Here is a 23,884-nt window from a genome sequence, read left to right on the forward strand (position 1 = left end):
TGCTATCCAGTCTCGCTTATAATGGACCCCTGTTTGTAATGGGCCCTTTTCTTTCATTTAGATATACATTAGGTCCATAAATTACCACATAACATTTATTCAAACCCAAACAAACGGGGGGCGGTGGCTCAGTGGTAGAGCGTTCACCTCTGGTACTTGGGGTCCCGGGTTCGATCCCAGCCCCCGCCAAGTGAACCTTGTGGTAGACAAACATCGTGCTCGTGGGTTTTCTCGGGGTTCTCCCGTTTCCTCCCACTTTCTTCATTCCACCATTTCACTCATCTTTCATCATCACCGTCTGCTTTAGCCTAACCGGCATAACCGTGGGATGTAAAACTCAAAGATTTCATTTCATTTTCCAAACAAACGGCGACATTTTGTCGTTGAGAAAGAAAGTTTGACGTATAAAGGGCCCCTAATGCTTAACGTATAAAAGGTCCTTTTCAATAGGTTAGGGCCCCATCAAACCTAAATCTGACACTGTACTCATCATTATTAAGAGGTACTCTTATGTATTGTGCTTTGCTTTAAAACAACAATATCTACTTGCTTGCATTGATATTCGCGTATTTTCCGTGTTAAAAATAATAATATAAAACTTCATTTGGGTTATTACATTTAAGAAAACAATGACTAATCAGTTAGTATTTTAAATGTATAATACTACATAGAACAAAGCATAATGCATTTTCTATTCTGGGGTCGCGGTGGCTCAGTGGTACAGCGCACATCTCTGCTGCATGGAGTCCCTGGTTTGATCCCAGCTCGCGCCAAGTGAGCTCTGTGATGGACAAACACCGTCCTCGTGGGTTTCCTCGGAGTTCTCCCACTTTCTTCATTCCATCATTTCATTCATTTCTCATCATCACCGTCTTCTTAAGCCTAGCCGGCATAACCGTCGGATGTAAAACTTAAAGATTTCATTTGCATTTTCTATTGTGGCTACTGCATAATGCAATTTCTATTGCGACACTTATTTTCCATTGTTTACAGTAAGATCTCATTGGTGCTCACAAAATTGTTTTTAAGTCTATACTAAAATAAATATAAGCAATATCATAGATTCCCTTCTTAGTCTGCAAACTCCACTCCTAGTCATGTCTTTCATACTTGTGGTCCAGCGTTCGAAATTTTGAGCTCCTCCCCCCTTAGAATACGCCCTTTAACCTTTAAACTCCCATTGATACAGCTGCTGTGTTGAGGCTTTATACCTCAATAATAACTCAGCCTCTAATTAAGCCAGGAAGATAACTTGGGTATCAATCTCTTTCCATAGGATGAAGCTTTCCATTGATATACATTTTATGTATGTGGGAGGCACCATGGCGGAAGGGGAAGGGTAAAGTTCGTGTTTTTGTTTTTGCATTATGTATTTTGAGGGGCTATTTCCCCTTGGAGGTACATTCATAAAAGTTGATACGGTAATACCCTGTATGATAATACTCCTATATGGTAATGGGTAGAGTAATGAGGGGGGGAGGCAAAGTTGGCCAATTTTTTGTCCAGTTTTTTGACGTGAAATACATTTCTTTTCAGGATGGTTTCGTATAAGACACGATACGTATATTTTCACTGAATTGGTCTAGAAGCATAATTCTTGTTACTATACATGATGTGTGCAGCAAAAATGATGTGCATATAACGTGGTACTATGATGGAGGAGGGGGGGGGGGAATGTCAAATTCTTCTACATATTTTATTTCCCTTTATATTTCAACAATGACTACATTTTTTATATTATTGTCACAAGTGTGTTGCCTACACATTAGCATCATTTGACAACGTTATGGTGATTACAAGGGTTGCTAGGCCCCCAAGTTATATTTTTTCATGTTTTTAGGACTTTCGTTACTTCTTCTTCTTCTTCTTATATGAATAAAGCCGAAATTGGACAAATATTACCTCGTTGGAATATGTGTTCCATAAAATTTTCAACGATCTATCGATCATGACTGTGTCATAATTAAGGGGATCACCAGGGCTATTATATCGTTCAAATCCCTGGTGGGCGTAGAAAGGTTAAATGCTATTACAAATAACGTCTGTTTCAATGCGAAGAAAAAGTATAGAAAATACCGGAACCTCCTTAAAAAAATCAGAAGCCGTGAAGCACATGATCAGTTTGGGGTCCCGGGTTCGATCCCAGCCCCCGCCAAGTGAACTTTGTGGTGGACAAACATCGTGTGCGTGGGTTTTCTCGGGGTTCTCCCGTTTCCTCCCACTTTCTTCATTCCACCATTTCATTCATCACTCATTATCACCGTCTCCTTTAGCCCAACCGGCATAACCGTGGGACGTAAAACTCAAAGATTTCATTTCATTTTTCACATGATCAGTGAAACTTTTATGCTGAGTTTCATCTTCCTATACTGTGACGGGTTACTGAGATACTTTATTTTCGACACAAAATTTGTACCCTCTCTATACACCCTTTCGGCATGTCTCTAAAAAACACCATAACTCAAGGTAAACACCAACTATGTCCCAAATTTCACTCCAAACTGTTCAACCATTTGCTCGACATATTACCAAATAACAGACAACATCGCTCTCAAAGTAAAGGGAATTACAGAAAATGCCCCCTTCTCCGCTCCTTAAAACAGAAATGTTCAGTAATGCTGAGACATATGTCCACACATTTTTAATGAGGAGTTTATGTGCCCAGTTTCATCTTCTTAGTTTGATAGGCTCCTAAGATACTGTTGTCACAGCCATATCTTATTGTTGCATTATTCTTTTTTTTCTTTCTTTAATTGAATATTATCTGATTGTTGTTGTTGATTAATTATATTTAATTATGTCATGGGATGATAAAAGGACGGCCGATCTCCCCTTCTTAATTGAGAAGTTACCAATTGTTTATATTGTATATGTGTCTGTTTCTTTTATTTCATCTGTTCAATATGTGTGTTTTGTGTGTTCTTAAATCCAAATGATAGGATATTCTCAATGGAAAATTCCTATTAACAGTGGATATTGTAGGAGTAACTTCAAGGGTGAGACAAAGCAGTGGCGGATAATGTTAATTTTGCAGCGGTACGCAACGACCAAAGTATTTCAAGAAAAAATATTATTATCAATAGTAGTAAAGAACAGAGAAATATATACTTTTTAATACTCGCATACATACACTTTAAATAACATATTTTTTACTTCTGTAACTGTCCGTTCCGTTAATCCATTTTAAAAAGCGAAAAATAATCCGTCACAGAGTCTCTAATTTATATTGTGTTGCAGCGAGCATGCAACGACCAGATTCCTTCAGCGCGGGAATTGCAGCGAATGTTAAGTCTCCTTTCCCCTATCTCAGAAGTTAAAGGGACTGGTCGTTGCAGTGCTTCTGCAACACAGCACGGTTTCCAGTGAACGAGGTTTTTCGCGCTAAATAAGATTTCTAAATTTTATTTCACTAGCAATTAACAAATGGAATTTGTTTTTATGCATTCATATTTTTAAATTACAGGACCATCCTGAAGCAAATCAATATAATGACAAAAAAGTGATAGCAGAATTACAAAATAAGAAAGAAAATATCTAGCAGAGCAGAAAACAAATGAAAGTAGACTTGTAGACGCAAGCGTTTTACAAGTCAAGTCCGTAGCCAATGAACGGCTAGTGATGCTATTACTTCTGCGAAGGATATAAAGTATCGCTTGCAAGTACAACAAAAGGCAGGTTGTATGAAAGCATGCGTTTCAAGTGCGAGCGTAGAAAGCCAAAAGCCAACTGGCTGAAAGCTTTCTTGGTACTAGAGTTAGGATACGCATTTTAATCAAATAACATGATTAAAACCGAGTTCGATGTAAGTGATAACTATATTCATTCATTTTAAACGGTTCAACTGTTTTCCCGTGATGCGATCATAAACAACGTTCTTGTCATTTTTATATACTAGTTATTGTGTCAATAATATAATATTGTAGTATAAGAATATTTAAGTACGCAAAGTCTTAATAGGGCCATCGGCCCCAACCATTCCAACTCTGTGTGGATCCATAAAATTCAGCTAAGTTAGAGGTACAATTTACGGGAATAACGTTTTGAATTTTGTACATCACGGCTTTAAGAATTTCGATATATATTATCAGAGCCGGATCAACCGATCTGGAGGTCCGGGGCTGGAAAAAGTATGTGGACCCTGCTCTCTTCGCCTAACACATTTTTGACAAAATACAGTAGGAACGTTAAGGGACAATGTGTCATATTTTTTGTATATTTTATCTTATGATGATGATTGTGTCTTGTATGATTCTTTTTAAACAGCCAGCTGAGATTTTGATCAGAGTGGAGGCCCCTGTCCACCTGGAAGACCGGGGCTACAGCCCCCTAAGCCCCTCCCTTCATCCGGCCCTGTAGATTATAAAAATATTTTGGAAGTATACCCTTAAGCATCCTTAATTATCCTTAAGCAGATCTTAATTTTTTTTTTTTTTTTTTAGGCCGACATCACATTTTGCAAAGAAAATCATGAACTGTTGTAGTCAGAATCGATTCTTTCTTATTATAAAATATAATTAAAATTTACTGCAATTTTAAGACTTTATTTGAATTATATATATTCATTTTAACATACCATTCCCCCGTAAGAACTGTGAACATATATCTTTATTTAAAACTAGCAGTTGAACATTAGTACGAACAAATGCAGAACGACTAATCAATCAGTTCTTATCACTACTGCAGGTGCACTTAGTGCGCACGTCTGTTCTCTTTTAATTTCTCAAATGAATAGTCAATTGAAGGGCTTAGTGCAAGAAGGGCCAATCTCACTTCTCTATGGGAAATGAGTTTTGTATCTGAAGTGTAAGCTAGTATCATCTACTATTACTCATTGAACTAAGAGCATTGTGGGATGTGCAATAGTTTTCTGTATCTACTCTTACAAACTAAAGTACCTACGTTACTTAGATTTTTTCTACTACTTTAACTGTATTTCTCTCCAAATCAAAATGGTGGAATAGGCCATTCTTTCACTGATCCCTTCAATTGTCTACGTGCGATTACAAGAGCAGATCCAGGGAAAAGAAAAGAATCGGCTCTTACGGGCTTTTACTTACTTGACCTACTCCTCATTCTGCAAATTCGATTTTAATTGATAGTTACAAGTTTACGGATTTGATTTATGTTTTATATGTGAAATATCACTGTAAGTTCAATTGACACATCAAAGTGCTAAACATTTGCTACTATTTTTAATTTAGTCATGCCGGAGGATACACACAAACTATGGCAACGCACACTTATTGAATTCGACTGAGGAGGTGCTCGCCTCAGTGAGAGCCAGTGAAACCTCTTCTCCGAAACAACTGACCAAACCAACCAACAAAATGGAGAAGCAAGAGAGCGATTCGCGAGTGACGACGTATTGATACAAGATTCATGACTGGCGTGCAGTTAGCCCCCCCTCGAGCTAAATTTAAAATTATCTTAATGTAAATCGTTTGATCATCGTTTGATCAGGTATGATCAACAATTTTTAACGTTTGATCAGCGTTAATAACATAAATATAAGCTATTTTTAGTAGTGGGTCTAACTACACGCTAGACCCCCCTTCACCTCCGATTTGAAATTTTTCGATGCCAATCGTTTGATCAGGTTTGATCAGGTATGATCAACAATTTTTAACGTTTGATCACCGTTACTAATATAAATATAAGCTATTTTTAGTAGTGGGTCTAACTACAGGCTATTCTTCCTTCACATCCGATTCGAAATTTTCGACGCCAATCGTTTGATCATCGTTTGATCAGGTTTGATCAACAATTTTCAACGTTTGATCAACTATACCAACAGAGATATAAGGGTTACAAAATGGGGGCCAGTCCCCCCTTCACCTCCGATTCGATCTTTTTTTATATCAATCGTTTGATCTTCGTTTGATCAAGTATGATCAACAATTTTTAACGTTTGATTAACTTTACTAACAGAGCTATAAAAGTGAGATAAGGTTGAGAAAGAAACAATGATAAATTGCCACCTACCAGGGGAAACATTCGGTTATCTACCCAGCGACGCAAATATGTCTTCAACATCGGAGGAGGGGTGACGGATAGGACCGTTAGCAATTTTTTTTAAGCGATGTGAAGTTGAAAAACAATGCTGTGGAGTATCAGAGAACTAGACTTGTCTTCAACATTGGGAGACGGGCAGGGGCAGATTTGAGACTATTCTGAGAGAACATAAATTTCTTCTCACTTTACTTTGTGGTAATCGGACACAAATAATCACATTTTCCCCCAAAACACAATTCAAATCGAATTATTGGGGGGACAGTCCCCTTCAGTTCCAAGATTGGAGGGGACATGTCCCCCTCATCCCCCCGGATATTCGCCAGTGTATCTACCTATGCAGAAAATTAAAATAAATCGGAATTCTGTATGCTAAGAGGATGGACAAATAAAAATCTCTTCCATGAAGGAAAATGAGTGCAGAAAGTTGGAGAGTACCAATTCTTTTCGTTTCAAGTGATTCAAATAGCGCGTTGTTTCACAATAAAAGAGACAAAGGGAGTCAAGATAGATATTTAAAACTAACATGAAAAGAGTTTTTTTTTTAAAACTCTCTTGGACCATGGAGTACCTGAAGAAACTCCTGAATCAGCAACATCAAATAGCAGCTGAAACATCTTCATGCATCAATTTACGTAAGTACCGTATTGTGATCTTTCTTGTACAGTCGAAAACAATAATAAGTATAGTTGGAGGTATAAGAAATATTATCTCCAACCAATACTTAATATTGTTTCTGACTGTACATGTACTGTTGCTTACTTCTTACTTGTGTGGACCACTAACAGACTTTAAACGTTTAGGTACTCGTGTGGCCAAGGACGTAGACATCTCGAGACCTTAGGCGACAAATGTTTCGGCGTCGCTTGCCCCCCTTTCGGTGCCTTCACCTAGACGAAATTTACATCTTTCTTAGTATCTGTTAATCATTATGTCTGCAAGTTTCTACAAACATTGGAAATTATATACAAAAATACATGTTATTATCTTTGGTATTTTCTTTCAAAACTTAACTTTCATATTGATATCAGATTGCACTACTGTAATACAAAAGCAATGCCAAAGGCGTTATTCAGAGTTATATATTTTTATGCATTTTTTACTTTGAAAGATTTTACATAAATATTATTCTTCTCGTGCTAAACCAAGTACTTCTACCAATATATATAGGTATATAGTGTATTATAATTTATACACTATGTTAAATGTGGCAAGTGCAAACCATCATATCTTTCAGTTACGAGCCGCCACTGCAATCAATTTTACTTTCTCCTCCACCTAGAACATTGTTGAGCTTGCTTGGAAAGAACTAAAATATATTTAATTATTATTGATTTGTAACGGTGTTCGTCCGACGGCATTTTCTTTGATAAGGACAGCCAGAGTTGGCGTGGGCCAATGAAAACGTCCCACTAACCACCCACCCACCCTGACCCACCACCCACCACGAACCACTCTCATCCACTGTGACGTACTCTCACTCACCAAAATCCATCGTCATCAATTCTCAACACGATTCACGGCCTCTTCTGTACTGACTAAAGAGTTAACACTTGTAATAAAACAAGACTGTGAAATTATCACTAATCGGAATTTGAATTTCTAGTCAATCGTTCAAGCACCACTCTGTTACAATAACGGTGGATCTGACGTTTACAATTTCAAATGGTAAAGTGTTTGTCAGTAAGGAAATTGAAGCACTTCGAATTGGGGGAAATTAGTGTGTGCCTAAAATATACTTGTACTAAGTGGCCGGCTATTTGAAGCGATCGCAAAGCGCATTTATTGCTCATGCGTAAGCTTGAAATACGCTGACCATGTATTTAAATCTGAGCGGCTAAACATGAACGCGAAAGCAATAAAATCGCAGAGAAAACGTCGGCTCGAGCGTATTTGGTGCAGGTCGGAACAATAGACCGCCTGCTGTTTAAAAGATTTCAAAAGGAAGGACAGAAAGGAAAGACGTGTTGCCAGGCAAGGGGGATTGTAGCAAGAAACAGCTGCTTGGAAGACGCTTTGTGCAGAGAATGGAACTCTGCTATTATAAAGTATGTATGTGTATAACAAAAGAAAATCCACAAAAATAGAAGGAAATTCCGAAAAATAGCTAATCACAGAAAAATCTATGTAACACGGTGATTTCTCGTGATACACTTGATTGACAGTTAGCTGGTGCCATGGTAATCTATAAGCAAAATATTTGGCTTTAGGCAAAAGATGAAACAACGAAATAACTTGAATTTGAGCCCCTATCTCCGAAGCTCGAACTCCACCCCCAAACAGATAACCACAAGTGTAATCACAAAGAGAAATTTTCAGTTGTGTTTGAAAACGTGTCCTGTATACGTCTCAAATCATGGTTAGTGTGTTTAACACAGAGGCGTTTATAATCGAAATACAAAATAGGCCATGCCTATATAATTTAAGAGATCCGAACTACATGAATCGTGACTTAAAAATAAAAATGTGGAGAGAAGTGGCTGCGATATTTGTTCCAGACTAGGAGGGAATGGAACAGAATTCTCAGAATGAAGAAGGAAGAATATTCTTATTTTATGATTTCATTTAATACGTTAAGTAGAGCTACATCGAGCTAAATTGTATGTTCACTATGAATAATAATAATAATAATAATAATAATAATAATAATAATAATAATAATAATAATAATAATAATAATAATAATAATAATAATAATAATAATAATAATAATAAATACTTTGTTACAGTTGTGCCAACTTCCAATATTCCTAATGGTATAACAAACCTTAAGGCGCAACAGCCCGAAAGGGTCAGGGCCGGCTATGCGGCATTTTATGGGGTGGATATGTTAGATGATGGAACAATTGCCCTTAGATGGTCTAAGCCATAGATGTGTTCACAAGAGAAAGGCGGAAAATGCCACCTCTAATAGTTTGGTACTTAGATATATCGAAAATGTTTTAAACAGCAAAGACCATAATTTTAAATTGGGATTCAATACATCTTATTCTCTTTCCAGTCTTTGATATGACCGAAAAACTACGTTGCCAAATTATTTCGAAATTTAGTTTTGTAAAACAAACACATAATGTTTCAGTTTCCAGGCATTTCTTTCCATGCAGCTTAGAAATATTCCTGGGAAAGATATGTAATTTTATTTTATTTATTTATTTTAACTGCAACTGCTCGTGTTTTATCAACTTTGTTCTGAAACTGAAAATAAGGTGCTAAAATTGGTAGAGAGTAGGAATTTCAGAATTAGCCTAAATTATGAGAAGAAAAAAATTAAAAGATTAAACCAGGGAATTGGTTAAAAATATCATGATGTAAATTTTATACTTGGTGGCTTGGAATTTAGCGGTCCTTTCAGCACCGAAGCTATACAAGATGTGAACCTACAGTTTAAGGTGGAATCTAAACAACCTTTATGCGCTGAAACTTTTCAATGATCTCCCACAGGATTCGAATCCGGAACCCCATTCTCCAAAGGCACGTGCAGAGCTAGTAAAGTATAAAGTAGTGTAAATGTTGGAATTTATTGATTGGGGTCTAATATTTGTTTTCGATACAGAGGATATCTTAGAAAAAATGCCTCTTGCTCCGTCTCTTTCGACTATATCAGCGAGGCTACATCAGACGTGAACTACAGCTCAACGTGGGACCCTAACCTAGGGTGACCATCCGTTCACTACCATTCCCGGTGTCCCGAAAAATTTTCCCGGGACGCCAAAATGTCCCGTATTTACGTACACTGGGTACAAAAAACTTTCCAATCTAAAATTTCCTAATTTATATTATTATTTTCTAAGCTATGTAATTATATTGGAATATGTCTAATTACTGAGCAACGTCATTACGACGTTTGCGATATTGGATGTGGTGGTTGTACTGTTTTCCCTCCTAGGCCTCCCCCTCAAGACTCCCACTGCGCAGACGACAGTGCAACGGGCTGAAAGTCTTATGAAAAACTCTCTGTTTTGGGGGTTAGAAGACTGAGGCGCTGTCATCAGAACAGTACAGTTTTTCCGTGATTTAACTAAGATGTAATGTACTGTCATTTACGAAAGGGGAACAAAGTATAGAACAATAAAACTGAAAGTAAAAAGAAAACTAGTTCTAAGTGAAATAATGTTTAAAAGTAAGAAAAAGAAAATAAAGGGAGTTGGAAGTTGAGAGTAGTTCGTTATAAATTCTGCCAGTGACAGATTTTGTTGTTGACATATTGATGAGTGTTTCATATATTTTCAGTCTTCTTGTTCACCTCAATCATAGGTTGGTGGGCAACATGGATATTTTAAAACTTTTCTGTCGCTTGGAAGAGAGAATGTTTTCAAAATTTGTTTTTTTGTTAGTTGCTGATAGTTACTTGTTATTTAATTAATTCCACAACCTTTTCAATAGGTTTTAAAACGAAAAAGTGTAAATTTGCCTTTTTTGTGAGAGATACAGAGAGAGAGAGGGAGAGAGAGAGAGAGAGAGAGAGAAAGAAATAGAGAAGGGAGAGCCAAAATATATATTTAGGGGAGCAACCTATCCAAAAGTAAAAAGTTGTCCCATTTTTTCTAGTTGATGATTTGATCACCCTACCCTAACCACATAACCTCCTGCCTAGAATCGAATCCAGGTCTACCACGCCAAAGACACGTACGCTTACCGCTTAGTCACGAAGGAGCTCCATATATTGATGGAAACGAGACCGAGACTAATACGATGTTTTTCGACTCGAGACGAGACCGAGAGTGTATTGAGTTTCATCTCGTCTCTATACCATTCCTAACATACATACACATCCTTTTTATATAAATACACAGATTAATATGCATGTAGGAATAAATTGAAAAAGCAACAATCTAACACCAACTGAATTGTTTTCCAAATTTGATTAAGATAAAGTAAGCTGTTTTGGTCGTTTACTTTGTCTGCACTTAGTTTCCTCTGCGTCTTTTTTTCTTTACATAAGAAGAAACTGCAGCTAACACCAATACTTCTTCGATAACCTTCATATCTTGTCACAAGAAACCAACTGAAGCAGTTCATTCTCATTCTACACTTCTGGCGCGGGAAGTGAAAAGAAAAGACCTGGAAACCCTGACTGGCTCATAGTGTGATTTACAACTCTGGTGAAACTAAAATTACCGTATAGCCACCTAGGCCGCGTTCGCTCTGGGGGGTAACGCTCGCTCGACTAGCCTAGCCTAAAGAGAGTATTCTTGCAAGTGTTAATTTCTGAACGCATTCCAAAAGAAACTTCTGTTCACAGGAAAATACCCCTGTACAATATGGAAAAGGTTATGGTTTCTCAGTTCACAATATTTTTCTCACAAAAGACTTGAAAAATCAGTTTCTCATAGTGCATAAAGGAGCTCGGGTACCCTCTGTGAGAGAATCTCCATAAAGTATGCTCATAATTGTAATTTGTGTAATCACTAAAACACCACGTTAAATTTAAGTTACAAATATGCATAATTGCAATTATTATGAATATTTATTCAAAGTAGCTTACCTAAAGCAAAGAAGAAACTTATTAAAAATTAGGCACAAAGTTGTATAACACAAATAAGCCATTAGTAATACTACAAGTATACATTTTCCATAACTCGTAATTTTGCCACCTTAAAACAAATCTGAAATCGGGCTTACTTCCTGTTGGTAAGTTTTTCGTGGTAAATCATCCGCAGGGGAATGATGTCCATCAGATGTCAGAATGATGTCAGCCAAGAAATAACTAGTTCGTCTATTTCGAGCTTGTCTAGCGGTGGGCCATTAACATTGATGGACAACAAGTTAGACAATGTTTGAGCACTTCGTCTATTTCTAATATCAGTCATCTGTAAATTCGTAAGGGGAAATCCCCGTTCGCACTCTGTCGTGGAAATTGATAATACTTCTACCCGATTCTGCAACTCCTCATCGACAATCTGCTTGTTATACTTAAGTCTGATAACGATTTTTCTTGGTCAGTTTTGAAATACTCAACAAGAAGTATCATCTCTCTATCACCATACAACATCTTTTCCATATCGACCATGTCAGTTGGCAATGTCGACTCATGGAGAACAGAAACTTCATCTACCACATCTTCGATAGGGAATCTTGTGCATAAATTATTAATTAAAGCCTGATAAACTGATGATTACTTATTTGTTTATAAATTTAATTTTTGTAATTACACATGAAGGTTTGATGCCATTACCAAGTTTCCTCCCCCTTCTAGAAAGCGAAACGGAACGAGGTTCCTGGAAAGTGTTCAGAATTGAATGGGAATTTCCCTCCTTGTTCCCCTTCAATTACCACACTGCTGTTTGCCATGGGCCAAATTACGATGAATTTCAATTAAATTAGCATAGTATAATCATTTCCTTGATGAATTATCGATACTCTTCAGTGGAAAAAGGATGAAATTTGAGTCTCAAATCAAGGCAAGTAGATTAACGTAAAGGGAAAAAAAGAGTAAAATTTTCCATTTAATTATACGAACAATCCAAACTTAAAATTTCCGTGTAATTAATCTTAGAGTACATATTTTACGTCTATTTCTCTCACAACTTTTTGGGTTGATTGCCCTGTGCTGAAAGCGTTCCATATAATAAACATAAGCTTCAGCAATTATTATAGTAGAAAGCAATGGATATATGAAGCAAAGCACTGTATTTTCTGTTTCTGATTTTTTTTTCTTAGCTAGTATCGATCGTTTTCGATCATTTTTACAAACCAACTCACTACCAATTTTCCATATATAGAAAGTGCCCCCCTCCATAAAGGAGAATTTTTAAAAATGCTAGGACACATTCTGTTTATTTTCAATAAAGAGTTAATATACTGAATTTCAGCTCTGTAAGTTTAACGGCTTGCGAGATACTCATTTTTTTATTTTTTATTTTATTTATTTATTTATTTTGCAAAAATTCGGATCCTCAGTACCTTCTTGGGATATTATGTATTATAATGAAAGCAATATAACATCCCAGTTTGGGTTAAGGCCTAACTATATACCAAAAGTAATTTCATTTGACTTTGGAATTTGACCGTGATGATCAGGCGCACATAGTTACATTCAATTTTTTATATAATAATTTATATATTACAGTGATTCAAAAATGTATTTTTTCCAGTAGTTAGCTCCTCTAAAAACTCACTCTCGAAAGCCAAGTAGTAGTATAAGACCTATTACTATTATTACAATTACAAATATCAATATCCAAAAGTGCCTGAAGTTCTTTTTTCATTTGGTTAGATATACTCACCTCAGATAAGTAGACAGAAACAAATGGAAAAAGAAGGGAAATAAAGGTCTTGAAAGTAAAACAAAGACAAATTTACCAGTCTTCATACGATACTATACAATACAATGAGCAGAGTGGGTCGGTAGATCAGACTGAGTCGGTGGGTCGCACTGGGTCACGATGGGTGGTATGTCACGTGATGATGACCCACGACTCACTGACCCACTCAGAAAACTTGACCCATTTGACCCACTGACCCACCAACCCACTCCATCTCTGAAGGACACCAGTGACCGCCTTGACGTACAAAGCAGCCGCAGGTTCCCGTATAAGCAATTTTTAAAATACCTATATATATGATTAATATTTGTTGAAGGCAAAAGTAAGGTTACTTCTTTGAAGAGAGAAAAAACAATGCAAGCCGTTCTCACTGTCATGGCACCCAAGCAGGGGGTTTCTCACACCCTTTTTTATGCTAGTTACTTTGACCCAGGTGGATGAAACAAAGATCAGCAGTGTGTCAGAAATACAAACATCTAGAACTGGTTTTCTTTTATCTTCATTAAAATATTAATAATAAATACAAATTTCCACTTGTAGAATGCAAAAATTCCGCGTGAGTCGATGAATGCTTTAACATTGTAATTGAATCTGGAACACTATCACAAAAGCATTGGTGCACCGTTACTGGTTCTTAGTGCAACAACCCCTAACGTTAGTGCTTCATTAGTGTAGGTGCTACAAGTAAAATATCATTGGGGTCAGGGTGAACTTGCCCACACTTCAAGCACTAATGAAAAAAAGTGCCATTCGTTAGTGCAACATTAGTACTTCTAGAAAAAAAAAACAGTTTGTATGGAATTTGATATTTCTGAAATTGTCCCCCACATCAAAAATCTTGAATAAATCCCAAAATATGGTAACGCTAACATTAGTGCTCAGTGCGTTTAAGAGAACTAACGATGCACTTACGATTGCCGTTAATCCATGTAACCTATCTACGTCAATTAGTATGGAATTTGATATTTCTGAAGTCGGACCATCCAGCGAAAATCTTGAATAAGTCCCACAATAGGGTAATACTAACCCTAGTGCTTAGTGCGTTTTAGTGCACTTAATGCAATAATGATATGATACGTTTGGTGAAAATCTGTCTGCATAAAGACGGGTGGCGAGCAAACTTCATATGAAGAAAGACCCACACCAAAAATCTTCAAAAACTCGTAAACTCTGATAGCACTAACGTTAGTTCTTAGTGCACTAATGTGCACTAATGATGCACTTCCAATGGGCGAAGTTTTGTGTAATTTGGGAGAGGTGAGGGGCCAACATCAGACACGCAAGTTGATGTTTTGTTCATGGTAGATTGTGTAAGTTTAAGTCCAATTTTCTCGAAATACTGGTAGAATTTTTTTAAGAAGTTGTGCAAAAGTGTACAAACTTCATACATTACTTTTCTCTACTTAAGTCATCGATATGAAGATTCCGCAGTCCAAGTTGAAAGTTGATTTCGAAATTTTGGAGCTAATTTTCTCGAAACAGAAGGGGGTACGAAATTATTTGAATAGTGCACAAAATTCTACGGGAGGTGTACAACATTCTACGAGACATGTTCAATCATATTCACTAATTATATGTCTGATATTGCTAATCGGCACTCCAAGTTGATGGTTTGCTTACGGTAGACTCTGTAAATTTAATTCGAATTTTCTTGAAGTACATGGGTGTACAATTTATTTTAAAGGTGTGCAAAAGTGTACAAAATTCGTAGATTATTTTTGTCTACTGAAGTATATGAACACTCCGTACTCCAACTTAATCATTGAGTTCGAAACTTTGACGGTAATTTTCTCGAAACATAGAAGTGTACAAAATTATTTTAAAGGTGTACAAAATTGTACGAAATTCGCATATTATTTTTAGCTACCTAAATCTCGGATCTGGTGATTCCGCACTCAAACGTCAACTTCTGGAAACACATGGGTGTACAAATGTTTTTAAAAGATGTACAAAATTGTACAAAATGCGTACAAAATTACGAACATGTTTAATATGTGATTTGCCGATTCCGCACTCCAAGTTGACGGACCTTTATTAAACGTTTAAGGTGGATCACCGGGAAGTCAGTACATATTTTAGCTCATTCCCTTGACTACTGCGCAATGAAACGTTACATATTATAAATATTGTACTATAAGATAGAGTTATGTTTCAGCTACAACACAAGACACTGATTCATTTGATTGTGTCTTCTGATATCGAAAAAGGTAACAAATAAAAGAAAATATTTGATTCGTTTTACAATGAACACACAAGATGGCACTTGCTATTAGATCTTACTAGTAGTGCTCAGTTTTATGAAGTGTTTATTTGTGACCGTTTTTCGTGTTATGTTTCAATTTTATTTAAATATTAATTTACATTTAAGGAAATAGATTTTAAGAAGAAACTTGCGCACGACGCCATAATGCGTTGTTGCCAAATTTGTACGTTTACTGTGGTAATTACAATAACAAAATTCCTGGATTTTAGCGTTGCAATTCGAGAAACGGAAGCTAGCTGTGAATTGCGATAAGGTCGAAAACTAATTTCTCCAGTAAGTATCTAAGCACAAGTCCATGATTACTTCCTTTATTATCTGGCATCAGTAAACATTCGACACTATCTGGCAGCGTCGCACTATTCAAGTAGTGTTTAGCATAACACCGAGAACACCTAGTGATCCACCTTAATATAGTGTTTATATATTTCATTCGATTATATACGTCATGCATTTATTTACTTTTAAAGATTTTGCATAAATATTATTCTTACCATGCGAAGCCCAGTATTTCAGCCAAAGGGTATTTATATAATTCTTCCCGATCTATTACACATTCTTGTTTCATTGTTTGGAAAGAACTAAAATACACTTAATTGTTGTTTATTTCTAGCAGTGTTATAATCTGTAATAAATTTAATCAAACGTTGGCAATTGTTTTTCAAACCTGAATAAACGTAGATCAAACAACTCATATAAGAAAACATCGACTCGGAGGTGTAAGAGAAGGGCCTGGCGCCCCATTTTTTAACCTTTCTTTCTCTGTTAGTTAAATTCGTCAAACTTTAAAAATTGTTGATCAAAGGATTGGCATAAAAAAAATTCGAATCTAACATGAAGTTGGGCTAGCGAGTACTTAGAACCCGTTTTAAATATAGCTTATATTTATATTAGTAACGATTATGAAACGTTAAAAATTGTTTATCATACCTGATCAAACGATGGTCAAACGATTTACATTAAGATAATTTTAAATTTAGCTCGAGGAGGAGGAATTCATGTCCCAAACATTGCTACTCCTAAAGAACCGTGATTTCAAAAGAACCGTGACTCCCAAAGAAACACGACTCCCAAAGAGTCGTCACATTTGCATTCAGCCACGAACTGCTTGCTCATCCGAAAGAGTTAGTCAAAAGGGTCAGCTCACTCGCGAGCGACACATCTCTATTCTGGAGCTGAATTTAGCGTTTTGCTAATAAGAGTTTGCAACAGTGGTATTCTTTTAGTCGCACTAACAACGCTTATTTCTATCAAGAATCAAGTGTTGACCGCAGAGCGCAAGGAAGGTAATTAGAAAATTTAGGTAAGTCACTTTTAATCTTGAACATAAAGTAGTTTAAAATGATACTATTATTTCATTTGTTGTTAATTCGATAGATGCTCGAGTCAGATGGCTCCATACCAGGAGCGAATTAAGGGCGGATCCAATGGAACCCAGGCTCGCGCTCCCAAAATCCTTTTCTTTAATACTAAAATATAGCAATCAACTTATATTATAGGCTTCAGACCCATGCTATTTTTTTCAGTCACTGCAGTTACCCCCCAGCACCCTCCTAAAATTTTCGGACACCGCTGGAAATGAATTCCTTTACACTCCCCCAACTAGAGAGGTGTCATATTAAAAAAAATATTCTCGTTCTGCCTAAACCCCTCCTGGACTTTGTACAAAATATTTTAAATGATCATATCTTTAGGAAGAACGGGAATTCCCGTTCTGCCTAATCTTTGATCTTTGGAAACAGGGAATTCTATGCGAGGAGGAAATTTTTAGGAAAATGCAGCACCGAAAATCTTGACTTCTAGCCAGAGGCGTCATTTAGGGGGGGCAGGAGGGGGCAATTGATTCTCTACTAATATGAATACGCGACAAAACGTACTAGCGACAAAACGTACCACCGACAAAACGTACCACTTACCCTGAGGGATGCTTGTGAAGGTTTTTCTAAAAACACTTTAAATAATGACAAGCGACAAAACGTACCACTTGACTGGAGGGCTACTTGCGAAGAGTCTTCCAATCAGCCATCAAATAATGACAGGCGACAAAACGTACCACTTGATAGGACAGCATATAAGTATATATATATCGGCCAAAATAAGGTTAAAAGTTGAACAGATTGGTGGTGAGAAAAGTACCGATGCAAGACCAAGACTAAGACTAAGGCTAAGACTAAGACCATGCCTGCAAGATTCTCGCAACACCAAGACCATACCTGCAAGATTCTCGCCAGATCAATACCAGCAAGAATCTTGCATATGTAATATTTTAATATCTGCTGATTTCCATCACACTTTATCCAGGCTTTGGACCAGGGACGGATAGGTATTATTAGAGGGGCGCGGGCGCTTTCTCCCACCACCACCAGTATCTCAATGTCACAAATCAAGTTGCACAGTTTTCTCTCTACAGTAAGTCAATAGTATTAACAATTGACAATTAAAACATGATATTCTTTAATCAGTATATTATTTTGAATTGTTCAAAATATTATATGAAGTTCAAGGAGAACGTATACTATATTACAAAATTAGCAGATATTTTAGTGTACTAGTTTTTGATGCTACTGTATCTATCACTTTTGCATTCGAAATATTTTCAAATGTTCCTGAGACATGGTACTCGTTAGCCTATTTTTAACGTATTTCAGTTTATTTAAGTTTTGAAAAATTTCTTTTACATGTTAACTGAGTTACGGGCAAAGTCAATAAAAATTTGTATGCTGGAAACCTGGATAAGTATTACTGCAAAATTTACAATTCCGCCAAATTAAAAAGCAGCACATTGGACAATTTTGCAACACGTTTTGCATTCGCTTTCCTTGAAAACAAATGTATTTTCTCCTAATTCTGAATCACTTGCACCATCAGGACAGTCATTTTTTCTCGGTTGTGCTCGTCATCAAGACTGACTTTCAAGGATATCCACGTCCTTCAAAAGTCCAAGAGAATACATTTATATTATCCTTGGAAACTTCTTTACTGAAGTTTTTTAGAAAATATGTAAGTTTATCGAAAGGCATGTCTGGAAGTTCTGTTACTTGGTTGAAGTGTCTAGGTTCCAAATAATCCATAAAGTACATTGCTTCTTGAATCTTGAAGAAATACTCGAAACTACCATGTCCAATATTGTGTTGAATGCTTCGATGCAGTACCTGGTCATTGGATAGAAGCAGCTTCATATTCATATTCACAGGAAAATCTTTGTCCACCTCTGAAGGCGATTTGTCGACAGGTCAACAGAAAAAAAAAAAGAAAAGAGAAAATAAATCACGTTCTAAGTCTTCAAATTTGTTATTGGCCCATTCTGCAAAGCTTAATGCTGCATTCTTAACGGATTCAAAATCATCTCTCTACTCTTTCACTTGGAACAGAGTAGTCTGCACCATCCTATAGGACTACACTAGCAGCACCCTCTATTTGGAGATAGTTTGACATAGAGGTCGTCACTTGAAATATCTTAAGGAACATTTGTGCTGTCCGAGTTGTTTTGAACTTGAGAAGATCTTTTATATATCCTTTCGCTTTACACCTAGCTTTTGGTTTGATATTTTCTGTAGAAGCAGTTTTCTTAATTATTATGGTCAACTCTATATACAAAGCACTTTCTGGGTTCGAAAAATGACCAAACTTTCTCTGAAAAACAGTGTGTTTTCTACCATCTTGTTTCCGCCATAACTGAAAGACGCCTTTGTTAACATTTGATCTTCCAAATGTCCATTCGCTGATAAGACTCACGCATAAATATCGCACAGTCATTCAGCAGAACAATGACACAGAATCAATACAACTTTTTGTCAGATCACATATGACATGATTGAGTATATGAGCGTAACACCACACGTATAACTGAGTTTCTTAGTGGTTAAGCGGTTAGCGTATGCGCCTTTGTCGTGGGAGACCTGGGTTCGATTCCTGGCGGGAGCTCATGTGCTTTGGATTTCCCGTAAATCAGTATTCCCGTCTCATATAGCCTCACTGCTAAAAGGGCCGTTAAACTTAAAATCAACTGAATTACAGTGTAACTGATCATAGGTGAATTGAAAAAATCCGAATATTGTCCTTGCATGTTACTTGAGCCATCGGTTGAATTTCAAATACACTTCTTAATATCAGGGTTCAACTTCTGCAGAATTTCCAGCAGTAAACCGCAAGGACACTGGCCTGTGGTAGATATGCATTTTACAATGACAATAATACTTTGTTTAACAACCATTTTAACAACATACCGTAAAACAACATAGCACTGGCCTGAAACTACTATATCTTGAGTAGTGTCTAATAGAACAGAAAATATTGAAGCTTGAGAGACTTCTTTCGAAATATCTTCTCTGATAAGTGTGTTGATAGCATTCAAAACAAAATTCATCGTGTTTAGTAAAAGTTATGCGACCACTATCCTGCTTACTTCCTCGTATATGACTCTTCTCGGTGACCTTATCTAAATTACTTTTAAGCGGAAGATCAAATTTGCTTAAGAAAGGAATAATACCCAAAAAGTTTCCATGATGTATAGCTATGTCTTTCAGTTTATGGGCTGCTACATTTCCTCTGTAAATAAGCCCTCTTTTACCAATGAGTTTCTGCACTTTGACAACTCGATACATTAACTGTCTGTTCTTCTCAACCTTATACTGCCGTTGTTTTACCTGTTCATGAGGAAGTAGTTTCTTAACATTATGTTCTCTTTTGTTAGATATGTAAGCACCCACATTGGTCTAATGTATTTTGGAAGACTCGTGTTCTCTTACTCACTGATAAACGTGTTTAATGTTACGTTTGTCACGTACAGAATCTTTAAGAGAAGTTTGTTTGATCTGGAGAATAATCTGTGAACACACTGAAAAAAAAAAAAAAAAAAAAACTTGAAGTGGTACGTTTTGTCGCGGATTAAATATCCGAAATGTTTTAATTAGTCCAAGACAGGTTGTAATTTATATAAGTGGTACGTTTTGTCGTGGAATAAATATAAGAAATGCTTTAATTAATCCATGACAGGTTGTCATTTATGACAGGTCGTCAAAAGTGGTACGTTTTGTCGCGAAAATTCAAGTGGTACGTTTTGTCGCTGGTACGTTTTGTCGGGACACCTACTAATATACTAGTACAAAACGTGAAAGCTCTATGTCGGTGGCGCTCTTGCCCCCCTCAATCGAAGTCTGAAATGACGCCCCTGCTTCTAGCGTGTTTGTATGCAGATCGGAACTCATGTATAAAATGGCTATAGTAACGAGTGCGGGAACTAAATCCAAGCGGTCAAAATGCAAGGAAAATTCTGACGAGGACAAAATCACAAGAGTATATATTGGATGTACCACTGCACTATGTGATTTTCCCTTCAATTGTCATATATACCCTATTCTAGAATGTTATCTGTACTTTTTCAACTGAAATAACTTTTTCTTTCTTTTAAACTGCTGAAAACTCAATAAAACGTAGAAATTTATAATAAAAGGGCAGATTAGCTTTAATTACTTTTACACAAACCCATATGAAAAGTTCTGGGTATTCCTATTTATTATACCTTTAATGCACTTGAAATACATTTAGCATCTTACAGTAAGATCATTCATTTTAATTACGAAAAGTAACTGTGATGCTATTTGATTTTTAATATGTCGTTCTTGTGTGGTAGCGTATAGCAGTCTTTTATTTTGAGTAATGTATAACTATTTAATTCTGAAATAATGTTTTTTTTTTTTTTTTTTTTTTAACAAACATCAAAATGTGAAATATATTTTTACTATAACAGTCCAACGTTTTTTTTATTGGGTTTTCAGCATTTTGTTAAAAAATGTTATTTCCGTAAAGTGAAGAACTTCAGATAACATTTTAGATGCATAACAGTTGAAGAAAAAAAAATCATTCTTTTATTAATCTGCGCCTATGATTCTGTCGCTTGAATTTAGTCCGTTTTGTCTGAATTTTCCTTGGGGTTTGTCCTCTTGAATTTTGTCCTGCATTCGTATAATCTGTTTGGTAAATCTAACAGAGGCTGTAAGAAGAATAACTATTTCTTCAAGTTTCATCATAAATTTTAGATGTTATTCTTCTTGTTCCTCTCAGTGTTATGCTAGTTTTAGATGGAAGCATTTATCGTAGCAGATGTGCTGGCAAAAATCTCGTATAATATTCTATGGCATCAAATGCATATGGTGCTTTTACACGGTAGCATTTTGATAAGCATCTTGTCGTGACGTAGCAAACAAATCACAGGAGAAGAGCGTAATTATGGCTCCGAAACTAAAAATTGAATTGTTCTTATATACCTCTTGCTTTAAATAGCCCCATAGAAATGAATAGCAGTGTTGCCGGGTGCATGTAAGTAAAAAAAATTTATCATGATAATTTCAAAGTTTCTTTTTCATTGTTTTTAGGAATTGCATAATGTAGACAAATCCTTAATACACCTTTTGATGCACTGAAACAGCAGGGTTGCCAATTCAGAGTGTTAATTTATGTAAACTACGATTTCCCTAGTTCCCCCCTTACAGAGGCCTCATCCGATTAGTTATCGGTGGAAATGAAAAATTCTTTTTGTGCTCCATATTTTGCAAGCTACTCCAACTAAACAAACTGAAAATTAACGACAGAACATCCATACGTCTGAGTTATGAGTCAATATACATGTTTTGCCAAAAAAAAAAAAAAAAAACCTTTGGTTACATCTGGCAACACTGTGTAGTTCCTAGTGTACTTCAATCGTTGCTTCCTAGTTTAAAAATATATGCATGAGCAAGGCTTCATTTTGGTATAACCATTATTTGTGTATCACTTCAGGTTCAAAAGTTCTACTATCCATAAACTCCAGGTTGCATTGCATATTGGACACCCTGTATTATATGTAAATGAAACAAGAATATGCGTATTGCCTGCGAGGTAAATTATAATATACTATTATATTTGTGACCTACTTTTCGTTTGTCAGAATCTGGTTACCCTATTTTTAAGCATCAGATAAACACAAACTAGCGTTCAGGCTTGACTGTCGGAACGTTTTGCTAGGAACAATCAAGATTATGAAAAGGAGCCGTCTGAAATACAAACTAGTACGTCCTCTGTCAGCTTTGGACTCTAGGCTACAAAAAAAATAATCCAGAACTTGCTCAGACTAGGATGAAACGCATCCTACAACGCATCCTTAAATTTTGTGTAAAAGTTACTTACATTGAACATAACAAATATGTAAATGGTAATTAAAGATGTGTGATGGGCGGCTATTCGAATGAAGGAGGCTGTTAAAAAGTGTATGATAGAATTTACTCCCATATCTTCCCATTTATATTCAATAATTCATGTAAGGGAAAAAATGTGTCAGGCAGTGGCGTATTTACGATTTTGTTTCGGGGGGGGAGGCTTTGATAACTATCAGGGTGGCTTTACTTGAAAATGTGAAAATTCTGCAAGATTTTTCATTTTCATATACTTTATTATAGTAAGAAAGATTTCGGGGTGGTTTAAGCCCGGAACCCCTCTAAATACGCCGCTGGTATCAAGGAATGTCAGGAAAATCGATCTTCACTTTGTGGGAACCTTGTAAACGAGTACTTCCGGCTGACGTTGAAAGTTAAAATTCAGCATGATTTGTAGCTTTTCGAGATTAACCCACAGGAAAATTGCCAAAAGTTATAATTTTTAAGAGCTCTAAAGGGAGATGAAGAAATTCCCTATGTTATTTAAATGGACTTTTTGTTTGTTTGTTTGTTTGTTTGTTTGAGCTTATAATCTCATGTTTTAGGTACTTAAAATTGGAATAAAAACTTCAAATTCTGTATGCTTGTACGTTTTCGTTAGTATTCTATAAGTAAATCACTAAAGAAATTCCAACTATAGAGTTGTTTGATGGAGAACTGAAAAATCTTCCCCATGTTATTTATATGGGACACCTTTTACACCCCAAAATTATTGGGCACTTCCTGTAGGGCCACAATGATTAAATTTGACATGAATGTAGCTTTCTGAGTCTAACCGACAGAAAAATTACCAAAAGTGAATATTTTAATATTTAGGGGGTCTAAAGAGGAGATGAAGAAATTTCCCATGTTATTTAAATGTTGTTTTCTTTTTTTTTTTTTACCTATAATTTTGTATTTTAGGTACTTGGAATTCGAATAGAAACCTGAAATTCGATATGCTTGTGTTTGCGTTACTGTTATGTAACTAAATGCCCAAAAATAAAAATTTCCAACTTTAGAGTGGTTCCATGGGGAACTGAAAAATCTTTCCCATGTTATTTATATGGGACATCTTCTACACCCCAAAATGTTTAGGCTCTTCCGGCAGGATTAGAATGATGAAATTTGGAATAATTGCAGCCTTCCGGGGCTAACTCACAGAAAAATTGCCAAAAGTG

At 36.2% G+C, this 23,884-nt stretch overlaps 1 long non-coding RNA gene across 2 annotated transcripts in view; it reads left to right on the top strand.

Moving 5' to 3' along the window:
* Window positions 1–23,884, top strand: part of LOC145672802 (uncharacterized) — a 191,980-nt gene that overhangs the window by 105,504 nt on the left and 62,592 nt on the right. The window contains exon 1 of one of the 2 annotated variants that reach the window (XR_014128667.1): window positions 16,706–16,837. The exons of the other annotated variant lie outside the window; for it this stretch is intronic. This is a non-coding gene — a long non-coding RNA (uncharacterized LOC145672802). Of the gene's footprint in view, window positions 1–16,705; window positions 16,838–23,884 lie in introns of those variants that run through there. 2 annotated transcript variants of the gene reach the window in all.

Source organism: Thermobia domestica, chromosome 16 (genome assembly GCF_964235325.1).
Source record: "Thermobia domestica chromosome 16, izTheDome1.hap1.1, whole genome shotgun sequence".
In the NCBI taxonomy this organism is placed as follows: domain Eukaryota; kingdom Metazoa; phylum Arthropoda; class Insecta; order Zygentoma; family Lepismatidae; genus Thermobia; species Thermobia domestica.